The following is a 16,047-nucleotide window of genomic DNA, read 5'->3' on the forward strand; positions in this document are numbered from 1 at the left end:
GAGGGTTGCACCCACACACTGAGACAATGGGGATGTTCTATTGGGAACTCACCAAGGCCAGCTGGTCTGGGTCTGAAAAAGCATGGGATCATTTTTGTTTTTATTCCTATCACTGAAAATATATAAATATTTAGTCTAAATAAAAACAGGTGTCAGGTATACTAATCATATATATACAGAAACAAAAAAGCCTCACTGTAGAGTTCAAGATTTCTTTTTCCACAACTTGCTTCAGAGTTATGTCACAATAAACATGTCTCATTATTTTTTGGACAGTTTCCTCCTTTATATTGGATTGGATGATTGGGCTGTGTAGCTTTGAGCCTCAGACGAGTTGAGATTTTGTATTTTCATTGAGCTTTCTTATTTTGAATAGTTTGTGCATTTGATTTTGCTTGTTTGTTTGTGAGACAGTTTCTCACTCAAAACCTTGGCTAGCCTGGAACTCTCTTTGTGGATTGGATTGGCCTCAAACTCATAGAGAATTGTGTACCTCTGTCCCCTGGCACTGGAATTAATGTCACCATGCCATTGTCATTTGATATATTATAACTTCCTTTATAATCTGTTTTAGTGTTTTGGAAAATTATACCTTATTCATCATTAAATAAAAATTTATGTGCATATAAATAAATACTATGAGAGAGAGAGAGATTTCCTCTGTTACAGTAAGGTCCTAGAGACTGAAGTCAGATGGTGAAGCTTAAGAGCAAACTTCTTTCCCATGGAGCCATCTTGCAGTCCTTGTGTGCTGACTCACAGAATTCTTTGTTGGGTCTGGTGGTTATAGTTTTATAATTGGCATGTTCATTAAGGTTTCCATGGTGAATACCAAGAAACAGTAACTTTTTGAAAGATTGCCATCCCTTTGGGTGTGTGTAGGGGCTGAAGTATTTTCCATGGGTATTAAAGGAAACAGTTTCAAACAGTATGTGTGTGTAACTCTGTGTGTGTAGTCACTCCCCTTCCTCCTTTCTAGGTAGTTGATTTTTCTCCCTCCAGCTTGTTAAATTGTGGGTCCTGAACTCATAAAGCTTTGTGAAAATTTTTTCAATGAAAGCTTTCTGAATGCACAATGATTATTAAACATTAGCTCAAAACCAAGTGTTCAGTGAGGTGTGTATGGCAGTGTTAGCCTGTATTGTGTTAGGTGACTTCACTGTGCCCAGGTTCTAAATACACAACAGGCTCACCTAGTGATTTACACCATCACACTATACAGCATCAAGGAACTCTGACAGAAAGTCTTTCAGAGGAAAGACTACTATTTGCCTTAAATAGCAATGTTTCTATGCTCCATACTAAGTTTTCTGCTCCTGCAGACACATGGGGGTGTGGTTATGGAAAACGAAGGCTTTCCACAGTTCTTACTATCACCAGTCCTAAACCTGAACACATTAGCACATCTTTGAATTCTATTTTCAGACTGACTCCTCTTTAAAAACTTGTGCTTGATTTTCTGGCTTGGGTTTCATTAAAAATAAAAGCCTTTAAATGAATATTTGCTTTGGATAAGGGCCATCTTTCCTGAAACTTCTGAAATAGCCCTGAATATACCTCACCAGTTGTATACAACCAAGTTACATAAATCAAATCAAACCACTGATGAACTCTGAAAAGTGCGCGAAATGTTCTATTTCTTGTGTTGTCAAAAATGTAGCCAAATTTTGTTTAAGTAACAAAATTATTACTCTCAGTTGCTATTGTTCTGAACAAATTGGTCTTCAACTTTATATTATATTTGTATATACATATATTTTGTTATATCTATATTGAAGATTTTAAAATTAATTTATCTGTGATTGATTTATTATAGTAAGGATTTGATTGGTATAGCCATTTCATATACTTATCTACTCAACTACATAAAATTATTTCTAGTAAAAGGTGGTCACATGTGGAAACAGATTTTGGACATCTTGGTCAGACTTCTAAATGACCTGTAGATTACAGGAAGGACAAACAGAATTGAGAACTAAACAGCAGTAACTGCTGGCCACACCACTTCTTTCCAAGGCTAGCCCCCTATAACAGGTATGAAAAGATGGCATGAGAAAGATATGGCTATACCTATTGATTGAGAAAGACAAGACCTCGGGAGACCTTTGAAGCTAGACTGTGAAAAACTGGGGTTTCCAGGAGGAGAAAGCTGTGGGGAAGTTTGCTTCAAGACATGGTAGCAGAAAACACGCTCTCCTTGAATCGTGAATAAACAATGAGTCTCGCAAAGAGTTTTATTCAGGAGCAAATCTATTCTGGCCACTTCGGATAGTCATAAGACGCTGGCAGAATATCAAAGTGCCATTTCTGGTCCTGGTCATAGGTAGTAATGTCCTCATTGGATTGAACAATGTATTAACAGTCACTGTTCTATCTTTCGAGATAAAACTTTGTCCTGTCATTTTTAGAGTCTCGTTCTATATTTTCACATCATTCCCTCATTTGGCCAACCTCCTCACAATGGCATGTTTGATATTTTCTTTTATAAAATTATTTTTAAAATTTTGTTTATATCTGTGCATGTACCCATGAAGTCCAGAAGAGGGAGTTGGATATCCTTGAAGTTGGAATTAAAGCCTGCTGCAAGCCACTGGTCACATATGCTGGGAAGACCAAACTCAGGTCCTCTGCAAGAGCAGTATACACTTTTAACCACTAAGACATGTCTCTAGCTAATGTCTATTTTTTATACTTAAAGTTATTGTTTTCTATTATACTCAGATGCTTTGCCTCATGAGACAATAAGAATGGTAATCCTGATTACTATAGTTGATTGATTTTTGTGTTATCAGTCACTGGAATTGAGAAAAGTGTGGGGCCAGGCTCTTAGGTACATTGTGTACATGATATTGGGGGTGCTCCTGGCCATTACTACATTAATTTAGAGAAGTTTATATACTTAATGAATTAGGATATATATTCAGGGGGATAATACACAGCAGACAATGGAGATAGTGATAGTAAGTGACTAGCTAACAGCCTGGTGACATGATCACTTAAAAATGAAATGAATAGAATTAGAGATGAGAATCTGCTCTCTTCCCAGTCAGTCCACATAATTCTTGACACACTGAGAAAGTAGAAAAGTAGGCGTGTGTTCTGAGAAGAAGCAGAAGATGAAGAATAATTTATTTATAAAGAAATAGAATTCCACCAGCTCGACTTTGTCATGTTCAATGATTTGTATGGCTGTTGTCCTCAGCAATGGGGCCCCACTGTTACTTTGCAGAGAGCAACTCTTGTCTTAGCACCACCCAGGGTTGTTTGAGGATTTCCATGGAACCCCCCTTAGCCAAAAACTCAATTTTATGCTATGAAGTCCCTCCACTGAAAGCCTTGCTTTGAGACAAGAAATGTCCAGTGAGTGAGACTCCATATGCTTTGTTACTAGCAGCCCTCATTAGGATCCCTGTCATAGATTCGAGCACATTTCCATTGCACTAGGTTCCACACCACCCCCAAAATCCTCTAGCCATCTCTTTCCTCCTGCTCTTTCTCCATCTCTCACCACCTGATCTCCCCACTCTCATTCCCACCTGTACCCAGGTCATCCACAAAAATCTATTCTATTTCCCCCTCTCAAGGAGACCAATGTTTCCTCCTTTGAGTCTGCTTCTTGCCTATCGTCTCTGGGCCTTGAGCTTGTAACTTGGTTATCATTTACTTAATGGCTAATACCAACTTAAAATTAAAACCATACCATATTTATCTTTCTGGGTCTGGATTACCTCACTCAGGATGTTTTTTTTTTTCTAGTTCTATCCATTTGTCTATGAGTTTTATGATGTGATTATTTTTCAAATTAAGAGGAGCAGCAGGTGGCAATTGATGTTCAATGTGTCGACCTATTAGGAGAGAGAGCACCTGATGGGTGAATCTCAGATAGGCAAGGCTCCGAGACCACAGACTCTAGAATGTCTTTTGCTTCGACTGTGCCACTACCTGTTTGCTGCTGCTGTCTTTCTCTGTTATGGGCCATGGTGTGCATGAGTGTGGGAGAGTCACACTGCGTGCAATGCAGTGCCTTTAGCTCATGGAAAGATCCCATTCTGCTGGGCATTTTTACCTGCGGATTAGTATAAAGACAATTCCTTCCTAAGCTGTATTTTCTGACTGATGATGGCAATGTTAGTTTATATAGAGTTTTGATTAATAAAAGTATATACAAGGAAGTGTCACACAGCTAGAACATATGAATTTCTATTGAGGAGCCACATGGACTGCGGCTTAGGTTGATAATTAGGACAAGCAATTGAGTCTCAGTAGCCCAGCTAGTTTAAATTCTTTTAACGTTAATGTTGGGAGATGTATTCACAGGTTCCAGGGTGCAATACAGCTGAAACAAAGCTTTGAAAGTAACTTAGAGTTAGACTAAGATGTTTTTGTCAATTAGCCTTGAGGTACAAAATGCAAGGAGACAAAACTTTTAAAGGGCGCATTGTTGAATACAGAACCCTTTCATGGCAGGGAACAGGAACAAAGCAGCCCAAATATCCTTGGTTGATCTACCTTTCTTACTAGGATTGGTGCATGATTTATCTGTATGTGTCCATGTTTTGTTCCTTTCCTGACTCAAGTTCGTGTATCCATTCAGAAATATTGTTGGTGGGTATTCAGATTGATTCCTACTTTGGGTTATTTCAAATGAAGATGCCATCGAGGTCCTTTATGCACATATACTTTGATTTTTAGTTCTATTCCAAGCATTTTGAAACATGCACATCTCTTGCAATTGCTAACATAAGAAGTCCATTCACATCAAGCACTGACAGTGTTATGAGCGAACTGTATTCTCATTCTCTTGGTAGGAATGTCATGCATCCAGAACCAGTTTAGAAATTTGTCAGGATTTATCGAATTAGCCTTCCTTTGCATTGTGTTGTGTTTGAATCTTTGATTTCAACAACAACTGTTTGAGTTGCTGACTTGAGTTCTATAAAAGAATCTTGGAATGAGAATGACATTTTTTCAACAGTTTCTGCAATGGCCCTAAATTTTGTACTGAGTATTTATGCCAAGTGGTGTTCTCAGCATCAGTGATGATAAAATCTAAGTATTGATCACCTCTGAAAGAAGGTTGAAGACAGTCTATGCCCTGCACTGTGTTCTGCCAAGATTCAATTTTCCATGTAAAAATAAAAAGACTATCTATCTCATTATTATGAAATTTTTATTTCATCATTAATAAGTTGTAAAATTATATGTAAACCAAAGAATTGTTTTAAAATAATGTCTGAATAATTTATCAATAGCAAATATTTGATTTATATACCTATGAGGATCCCTTGAGAATTTCACAGGCAAGGTGGGTTGCAGATTCTCTAAAATTTATAAAGCTTTTTTCCCCACTATTCTCTGGCACGTAGTTGTCACAAAGGGAGAAAAAGTCCATCCTTCTTATTCTTGAACATCCTTGAGCAGATATTCAAAAATAGTGGTGTCTGATCGTGATGTTGAATGGAGCCCATATTTCTAGAGATATCATTCTCATCTCCTCAAGCCTTTTCATTCTTTAAACTGGAACCCCTCATATGAATTAAACTGTTATCTGTTACCCATGTTTTATTTATGTTTTCTTGGAACCTGAGAACCTCACATTGCAAGGTTTTGATTAATTCAATATTATAGAGGAACAGCGTTGAATTTCTGAGAAAAACTGAAGCTGAGTAGGTAAGTGACAATAGATCACGTGAGGGTACATGCTCAATATTTTGTTCTTGTAGGGATTGAAGAAATAAAAGTAAGTCACATTAAATGTCAGCATTTGATCAGTTGTTCTGACAGCATCATTGAAGATGGATTTGAAAGGGATGAGCCTTGAGAAAAACGCTGATGCTCCATTAAAGTTAAACTATATCCAAGCCCTGTAGTAGTGTATGAGTTTTACTACAGACAGTTACTCGTGACTGCACATTATTAACATATAGGTTTGTGGATCAGAAGTCCAATTTGAATCTCATGTAGCAAAATGTCAAGACATCATGACAAATCATGCAACATGCACACAGCAGTTTAAGAATTTGCACCTAGTGCAATTATTTTTCTAAAGTGAAGGAGGTGTGAAACCTTTCTCAGAGAAACAGCAATATCACAAAAAGAGAAAAATCATCAGAAATGGCCTCTAGTAGACCTGCTTTGGGTCATGTTAAAAGAAATTTTTTCAGAGGCAGAAAACACAGATAAGATGTGTGGGAACTTATGAAATGTGGAATTTGTAAAGAAGGAACAGCAGTTGAAAACATTAAATATTTTCACTTTCGTAGTTATGTTATTCAAAATAATAATAGTCTTCCAGCCATCAAACACTATATGTAACACCCGATAGTAAGAACACAATTCTGTGCTAAGTGATTGTAGCTCATGAGTATTTGAAGTGAATGAGAATGATGGAAACTAAATAAAGAAAGGATATGTGCTCTCTTATAAGGAAACCCATACTACATATGAATTAAAACCATGTTGTTTGAGGATGAATTTAGATTAATTACAAATAGTACCACAAACACTAAAGTCAACAGTGGAAGGGAGAAAAGGAACTGCATTTGCTATCTCAGTAGAGGAGATAAAACAGAATCACAGAATGCCCAAGAAAGACTAAAGGAAGCAGGAAAAGGCTGAACTCTAATAAGACAAAAAGGCAAATGTAATAAATAATAAGTTGTGTAAAAGAAACCTTTTCACTATTTAAATAATTACTTTGAACATAAAAGCTTTTAATAAACTAATAAATGCACAGAGGCTGACAGAGTAGATGAAAATAAAATCCTCTATACATTGCCAATAAGAATCCTAGAAATATAATAAAGAGATAAAATATGTGAAGTAAAAGGTATATAATGCTGACATGACCAAAAAAGAATCAATATTCCTGTTAGAAAAGACAGACTTGTCAAGTCTTAATATGGGGGGGGGCTTAATTCCACATCAGCTTGATATGCATGCTTTGTTGACACCCATGGGTGGCCTGTCCCTTTCTGAATAGAAATAGGAGGAGTGGATTGGAGGGGAGACAGAGAGGAGTTGGGAGAGGGGATGGGAGAGAATGAGAAGAGGGAGGTTATCTGCAGTTGGGACGTAAAACAAATGAATAAGTTTAATTAATGATATAAAAAAAGGCTGGGCAGTAGTGGCACATGCCTTTAATCCCAGCACTCAAGAGGCAGAGGCAGGCAGATCTCTGTGAGAACAAGGCCAGCCTGGTCTACAAGAGCTAGTTCCAGGACAAACTCCAAAGGTACAAAGAAACCCTGTCTAGAAAAACCAAAAAAAAAAAAAAAAAAAAAAAGGAAAAGACTTTAGAATAAATGAAATCAACAGGCAGTGGTGGCACATGTCTTTAATCCCAGCACTCGGGAGGCAGAGGCAGGCCAATTTCTGTAAGTTCAAGGCTAACCTGGTCTACAGAGTGAGCTACAGAACAGGCTCCAAAGGTACCAAGAGAAACACTGTCTTGAAAACCCCTGCCCACAAAAAAGGAATTTATCAGCGATTAAGCAGATGTTAGCATGTATAAATTAAACACCAAAACCTGTTATCTAAGAAACGTAAATGAGAAATCAAACACACGAAAACAGTTTAACATATTTAACTGTCCTTGAGGTGCATATTAAAATTGGAATAAGACTCCATTTCATTCCAGTCAGAATGGAAGTCATCAAATAAAGAAACAGAAACAAATATGGACAAGGTTATACAGGAATTAGAAACTTTAGATATTGCTGTTGGGAATGCAAATGTCTTCTGGCATGATGGAAATCACAGGAAGTTCCTTAGAAACTGAAAGCAGAGAAGCACCATGTGACCCAGCTATACTACACCTTTAACACTCCAGTGACTTTAGGCATGCAAAAGGTATTTACACATCCATGTTCACTACAGCACTGTTCATAATCTCCCAGGTTTGGTCCCCGCTTTTTGGTCAATCAATGAATAAATGGATGATAAAAATGCAACAGGGCTGGGTGGGAGGGCCGGAAGAAGAGAGAGAGTGGGTAAGGGTCAGTCACAAGGAAGGATAACATCTTCAGGGAAATGGATGTAACTAAGGGTCACTGTGTTGTGACAGAAAACAGACTCAGACAAATAATGCCGTTTTTCCCTCTCACTTATAGAATCTAGTTTTAAATGTATAAACAATTGTGAGTCAATAAAATGCCATAATGATATTCATTGTTTTTGCTCGAAAAATAATAATTAAAAGTACTAAATGGACATAAAATAGAAAGAATGTTATATATTGCCACAGGTGTTAAATTCTGAAAAGTGGTATATTTTCATGAGCATGTACCTACCAAGAAAGTCTCAAAATGTATGGGGTAAAATTGGAAAAAGTTCCAAAACAGAATTGGAAAATGTATTGTTATAACTGACTTCAACATTCTTTTATCTGTAAGATACTCATTCAGTAAGAAGGAAATTAGTAAATACATAATATAGTAAATAATATTATCAGTGATTTTCATCTAATCAGTATTTAAGATTACTTAATTTAACAACAGAGAATACTACATTTCCAAATATAGCCACATAGAACATTTACCAAGACAAATGACAGACCATACAACACATAAATACAAACTTAACGAACCAGAAACCATGTATAATAAATTCTTAAATGCAACAATATTAAATAGACATTCAACTTAGAAATTTCTTTTGGTTGTTAAATAAGAAACTTGAGAAATAACAGATTGTTGAAATAGGTGCAGCGGGGCTGCGTCCCCAGCACCCTGCTGCCCGCAAGGCTAGCTTTACCTGAAATAATTACACGGACACTGTATTCTTTTAATCACTGCTTGTCCCATTTTTATCTAGCCTCTTCTAGGCTAACTCTCGCACCTGGACTAGCCCATTTCTAAGAATCTGTGTAGCACAGCTGGGTGCGCTTACCGGGAAGATTCTAGCCTACGTCCATCCTGGGTCGGAGCTTCATCGCGTGTGCCTCAGAGAGCAGAGCTCTCGCCTCTGCCCGCAGGAGTGGAGCATCGTGTCTCTCTGAGGTGTCTGCCCCCGAGAGGAGAGCTGTCGAGTCTGACCTCACTTCCTCTTCCTCCCAGCTGTTCCGTTCTGTTTACTCCTCCCACCTATCTTCTAACCAATGAGGGCCAAGCAGTTTCTTTTTATTTAACCAATGACCTTCCTCCATCAACAGATGGATTAGAAGAAAGACACTCAAAAATGTTTCAAGTATTTTGGACTAAATATGACAGAAAATATGAAAGGGCATGAGAAAGGAGAAAACAAAGTCAACAACATAAGCTTCTCGAACAAAAAGAAAAAGCCATAAAAATTTGGCAAGTAGGTTAAAAGATACAATAATGTTAGTGATGGTCAAAACAGGAAAACAACAGAAAAAAAATGAATGAATCCAAAATGTAGATCTTTTAAAAGATCAATGAAATTGACAAGCTTCTAAGCAAACAGACTAAGCACAACAACAAGAACGCATACATTGCTAAGACCAAAAACGAAGGTGGGATGATCACTAGCACCTCACAAATACTAGAAGGGAATTGAAGAGTATATACCCCTTTCTGCAGGACTTAGGCAACAGATGAAATCTCCCAAAGATGCAACCTACCAAACTTCAAATGAAGTCAAACAGGTAACTCAAAGAAGGCCATGTCTACTAAGGAAATGGAATATATAATGAATAACCTTCCAACGCAGAAGGCAGCAGGCTCAGATGCTTTAGCAGGAATATTCCATCAACTATGTAAGAAATTGAGTATGAAACATCCTTAGGGTATATTTTAGAAAAAAGGAGTATAAGGAATATTTTAAAACTATTTCTGTGAGGTCAACTTTAATGAGTAAATAATTGATTTTTTAAAAACTTCTATGATAAATTACTTAAAGTTGACAATGAAAAAGAACATAAGTATAAACTACAAACAAGAGATATTTATTCTATGCTTGCAAGACTTATTCAAAATTTGAAAATCAATTAATGTCATCATCAATCACATTGAAAGAAGCTCAAATAAAATTTATATGATCATAACAATAGATACAGAAAAACTTTTTTTTTTTTTTAGAAATTCAGCATCCCTTTATGGGAGAAACTTGCAAACTAGGAATAGAGGGGACATTTCTGCATTTGTACAGAAATGATTTACAATAACATCATTGTCTTAATGGCATCAAAGAGGATGCTTTTTCACAAACTGCCATAAGACAAAGGTTTCTTTTTTCACTATTCCTGAAAGTTCCAGCTAATTTAGTAGACAGAAAAAAAATAGAGAAAAAGAAACACATCGTTAAGGAAGAAACAAAATTGTTTAAGGATGACATGATTGATTGTGTGTCTCAAAAAGTCAGAACAAAGAGCGCTAACCAACAGCCATGACAGCAGCAAGTACCCAGAAACAGTAACCTTGACAGACAAAAGGCTTAAATACAAATGCTAATGCCTTTTTATACATCAGCATAGAACAACTGCTGTCCTAAATTTAAAATGTAATATCATGTCATCAACAAGAAAAGCATAAATTATCTAGAAATGAAAATCTATGTAAGATAAATCCAGGCAGAGATACTTTTCTTCTTCATTGTCATCATCTTCTTCATCATTGTAGTCATCAGTCCTTGGCTTCTCTTCCTCCTTCTTCCCCTCCACCACCACCACCATCATCATCATCATCATCATCATCATCATCATCATCATCATCATCATCATCATCATCATCATCTTTTTCTCCTCTTCCTCCTCCTCTTCTCATTATTATTATTATTTTGGTTTTGGGAGACAGGGTTTCTCTATCTATCTCTAGCTGTCCTGGAACTCAGTCTGTAAGCAAGGCTGGCCTCGAACTCAAAGAGATCCACCTGCCTTAGCCTCCCTGAGTTCCGGGACTAAAGGTGATTGCCTTCATTGCCTGGCAAATGTTAATATTACTACTCTCATCATTTTTATTAACTAATATTATTAGAGACAACGTCTCATTATGTATCTCTGGCTGGCTGAGAACTTATAATTCAGAGCAGATTGACCTTAAACTCAGAGCTCAGCTTGCCTTTGTCCCCTGACTTCTTTGATTAAGGGAATAATTAAAATAATTTTAAATTAAAAATTTAAAAATTGTGTGTGAGAGAGTATGTGTGATTTTGTGTGTGATTATGTGTGTGTATGTGGGAGGCAGACAGAGAGAGGGAGAGAGAGAGAGAGAGAGAGAGAGAGAGAGAGAGAGAGAGAGAGAAAATCATCTTTGGGCATGTGTGTCCATGGTGTCCATACAGAAGTGAGAAGCTGGCTTGCTGAGGGGAGGCCAGTTTTCTCCTACTTTATGGGACCTTCCGCTGAACTCATGCTGACACATTTGTTGGCAAGCACCTTTACTCACTGAGCCCTCTCATTGGTCCATAGAGAGGTATTTCATATGTAGGGGAAGGAGCAAGGTTGCCAGCTTCCAACCTGAGCTCTAAATCCCTGCAATCCAAATCAGGATCCGAATCCAAGTCAGGATCCCATCTATTGATTTATTTCGGTACTGACATTTTGATTCTGCAACTTATATGAAAATGTAAAAATAAGCAATCAATACTACAGAAGGTCAAAAAAGAAAAGAATGAATGCAATTTGAACTGTAGGTTTATTATATGAATAAAAATACAACACTCTGTCATAGGTAAACATCACCAAAGCAAATGATCACCATGAAAAGAGACAGAAAATCATGGTGCCTTTATCATTGATAAAGTAATTAAAGCCATTTGATAGTAAAAAGATTGTCCTTTCAAAAAAAACCATGCTACAGTAATTAGATATCCATCTCCTCCCCCAAAGCAGCCCAGAAACTGACAAAAATTAGCTCTAAGTATATCATAGACTTGAACATAAAAAACGAAGTTATAAAGCTTTCAGAAGATACCACATGAAACAGTCTAACTGTCTCAGGGTTGTTGATGGGCTTTTAGATATAACAGAAATGATCTGTAAGTGAAAATATGTTACGTTGGACCTGATTAAAATCTCATAGGATTTGGAAGGAACACTATGGAAGATGTAGAAATAGACAAGGTAAGGAACAAACTGGATGTATCAGGTTCATGTTTATCTGGATGGTGATGAAGAAAGAAATACGTTCAGAGTTACTGGACGACATTTTCCCCCCAGGCTCCTGCAACATGGATCAGTGACTAAAGGTATTTGCCACTAAGTCAGAAGATGTGAGTTCAAGCCTCAGGATTCAGATGATAGAGCAGAAGCTGGAGGGGGCTAGTCACATCTGATCAGCAGTCAAGAGCAGAGAATAAATGTATACATTTGAATGATGCTCACCTCACTTTCTCCATTCTTATATAGTCTAGCACCTAAGTTCAGGGAAGGGTTCTGCCCTTGGAGGATTGGATCTTCCCACACCAATCCCACACCCAGAACTAACTCCTACAGTCAACCTGATGTAGACAGTCCTTCATTGGAACTTTATTTACAGTTGCTTCTAGATCGTGCAATGTTGACAGCTAAAACCATTTATTACATGATTCATCTATTATTTATCTATTAACCAATCATCATCTACCCATATATTATTACACACCCATTCTTCTGTTTAACATCTGTCTATCAATCAATCTACAACCAACTTATCTGTTATCGTCAATTCATACATCCACTCATTATCTGTGCTTACCTAATTTTACGATGTCAATTTAGTACAAGATAGAGTCATCAGAGAGAAGGGTGAATCAAATTGAGAAAATGCCTCCATAAGATTGGACTGTAGTCAAGCATTTACAGCATTTTCTTAATTAGATATTGATGAGGGAGGGCTCTGCCAAGTGTCATTGGGACCATCTCTGGGATGGTGGTCCTGGGTTCTGTAAGAAAGCATGCTGGGCAAGTCATAAGGAGTAAGTCAGCAAGTAGCATCTCTCCATGTTCTCTCCATCAGCTCCTGCTTCTAGGTTCCAGGCCTATGTAAGTTCCCATTCTGACTTCCTTCAGTGACGGGCTATGATGTGGAAGGATAAATCAATAAACTCTTTCCTTCCCAACTTGTTTTTGGCTGTTGTGTTTCATTATAGCAGTGGTTACCCTAACCAGGACATTATCTGTCATCTATTTCTATTCATGTTCATCATCATCTACTTATAATGTATCCATTCATTTATCATATACATTATATCTATTCTGGTGCCATTTATCATGTGTTTATATGTCATCCATGTCTCCTACAATGCTGGAATCTGTTCTTCTGAAAGCATATGTTCCTCTACAATCTTTCCTGTGTCTAAGCATGTGGCTAAGTATTTGGTTTACAAAGGTCTTCTCTGTAAGTCAAATAAAACTAAGCAAATGAAAGGACTTCTTAAGTCAACAAGTCTGGAATTAGTAGGTGCTAATTGTCAATAGTGATTGCCCAACACATGAATAAAACATGAAATTTGATAGATGCTATCAACAACTCAGGATGAATCATAAGTTTATCATACTATAATCTCAAATCCATCTATTTGAACAACATTTTACTGCTTTTAAATATCTCCAATGAATAGATAATCACTGAATTCTTAAGCTATGGTTGCCTTGTCTTTTATCTCTGCCATTAATATTTTATTTTGTTCATTAATACATTTATTTTATTTAAATTTCAAATTTATAAGTAGCAATAGCTTCTTCTTTTGATGCTAATATTATCCTTTGTTTTTCTCCAAAGTGACTTATGCCTTCATTTTCTTGTTTAACTGCTAAACTTACAAATAGAAAACAGTGAGAAATTAAAGTCATGTTGCCTGAAGAAATTCCTGCATTAAAGAATTAGAATAATTAGTGAAGACATTTTCCACATATCTTTAGACTTTGATTATTGACCGCAATATCTTCCTTAATAAATGAAGGGAATGTGTTAATATTTTTAAAAATAAGGATTTCTTGATACTTGAAGTTGTCCCAGATTTTATCACTTATTTTCTTTTGCAAAACAAATACATGTTACCTACTTCTCACCAGATGTGGTAATTGACTAATGTTTACTATAATAAAGATTTAAATTGGTATTTTTTTTTTAAATTTGTTGATATGCTAGTATAAAATGAACGATTGCTTAGAAATCATTGGTTCAGAAAGGAAGATAGGTGGCAAGTTTAAAAAACTAATTTCATTCAAATTAAGGCATCTTTTAAGAACTTTAAATGGAAAGAATGAAAATACAGAAATTACCACTGATATAGTTGTATTAATAACCCCATTCTTTAATTCCTGCAATATAAATCAGTTTTCTATAGCTTAAATTTATTATGCATGTCAGCATTCTTTAGCATCTTCATGTCAATTATTGATAATCAACTGGTTTATAAAACAATAGATTGCCATAGAGTAAATGTACAGATCTTTAAGAATTGACAAGTAATTATAAAAAGTCTATAAAAAATAACAGAGACTCTGCTTCTGCATTAGTTACTTTTCTCACTACAGTATGTGACCAAAAACCTGAAAAAGAAACAATAGATGAGAGAATGTGTTTATTTTGATTTATAGTTTAAGAAGAGACAAAACCATACTATGGTGGTGGGACATGATGGCAGGAGCATGAGGCAGTGTCTCACATTGTATACACAGTCTGAAAGCAGAGAACATGCAGGAAGTGAGGCCAGTCTATAGAAACCTCAAGACCTTCCCTTAGTGACCATTGTCCTTCTACCAGGCTACTATGAGTTCCATAACTTCCACAGCACCATCCCAGCCGGTGATCAAGTTTTCAGGTATATAAGCCTATGGGTGGCATTTTACATTCAAAACATAGCTACTATTTATGCAAAATTTTAAACACAGAAAGACTAAGCATGGTTTATGAGCCATGAACCATGGACAAGGAAAATGTAGAGGCATCTTGATAAAAACAAGGCAGGAGGATTGAGTCAATGAAGGCATTTGAGTCTAATCATAAGACATCCCCAAGGGAGTTCAGGGCAATATCTAATGAGCAACATACAGTGAAGGGTCTTCAGTGTTTATAAGGTGTGAGAACACATTTCATTGATAAAGCTACACAAACATTTTTAATGTCCTCCCTGGCATCTGTGGAAAGATGGAGGTGGGAAGATCAGAAGAGAACCCAGTAAAGACTGCAGTATTTCTCTAGATGAGAGGTGATTAATGGTTTGTATTACAGTAGTGATGTGGGATTCCTCTCTGTTTGCTGTGAATACCATTGGTTAATAAAGAAACTGTCTTGAGCCCATGATAGAGTAGAACAGAGTTAGGCAGGGAAAACTAAATTGAATGCTGGGAGAAGGAAGGCAGAGTCGGGGGAGAAGCCATGTAGCTGCTGCCTGAGACAGACACTCTGGAACCTTGCCAGTAGGCCACAAACCTCTTGTTAAAATGTAAAACAATGGAAATGGGTTAAATTCAGATGTAAAAGCTAGCTAATAAGAAGTTAGAGCTAATAGGCCAAGCAATGATTTAATTAATACAGTTTTTGTGTAGTTATTTCAGGAGTCTGGGCTCCTAAGAATTGAACAAGCTGCCTCCTCCTAAAAACTGGTGCTCCAGGGTGGTTGACTATATCCACGTAAAACCTGAGGAAGCTTGAAAAGGATCCTCTGGGCAAGCAGGATACAAGAAAAAAAGATTGTCAAATCTTGCCAAGACAGGGTTAGACGGTTTTGAAAAATTTCCTGCCTTTGAAAATGGTCTGTCAGTTACTCTAGGCCTTAGCCAAAGCTGGTTGCTCCAACATTGTAAATAATACTTTGGGTGATTTTTCAGGTAGCCAGTTGTTTCTGTCATTTGTTGCACATTTTGGAAGTTGCTTGATTGCACTTTTTGGTTACTCAAGTAATATTATTTCTCTTCTCAGGTCTTCGATGGAGTTGAAGAATAGATAGTAATAGTATAGTTTTACTTAGTTATGATAAAAGATAAAATAGATATAAATATTATAACTGTAATTCTTGCTTGATAAATGTTTTATGTAATTTTACTATGTTAAAGTTAAAACCTTCCTTTTTATTTAAACAGAAAAGGGGAAGTGATGTGGGATTCCCCTCTGTATGCTGTGAATATCATTGGTAAGTTGATGTGGGAGTTCCCTCTGTGTTCTG

This window comes from Microtus ochrogaster (genome assembly GCF_000317375.1).
Source record: "Microtus ochrogaster isolate Prairie Vole_2 chromosome 14 unlocalized genomic scaffold, MicOch1.0 chr14_random_2, whole genome shotgun sequence".
Taxonomy (NCBI): domain Eukaryota; kingdom Metazoa; phylum Chordata; class Mammalia; order Rodentia; family Cricetidae; genus Microtus; species Microtus ochrogaster.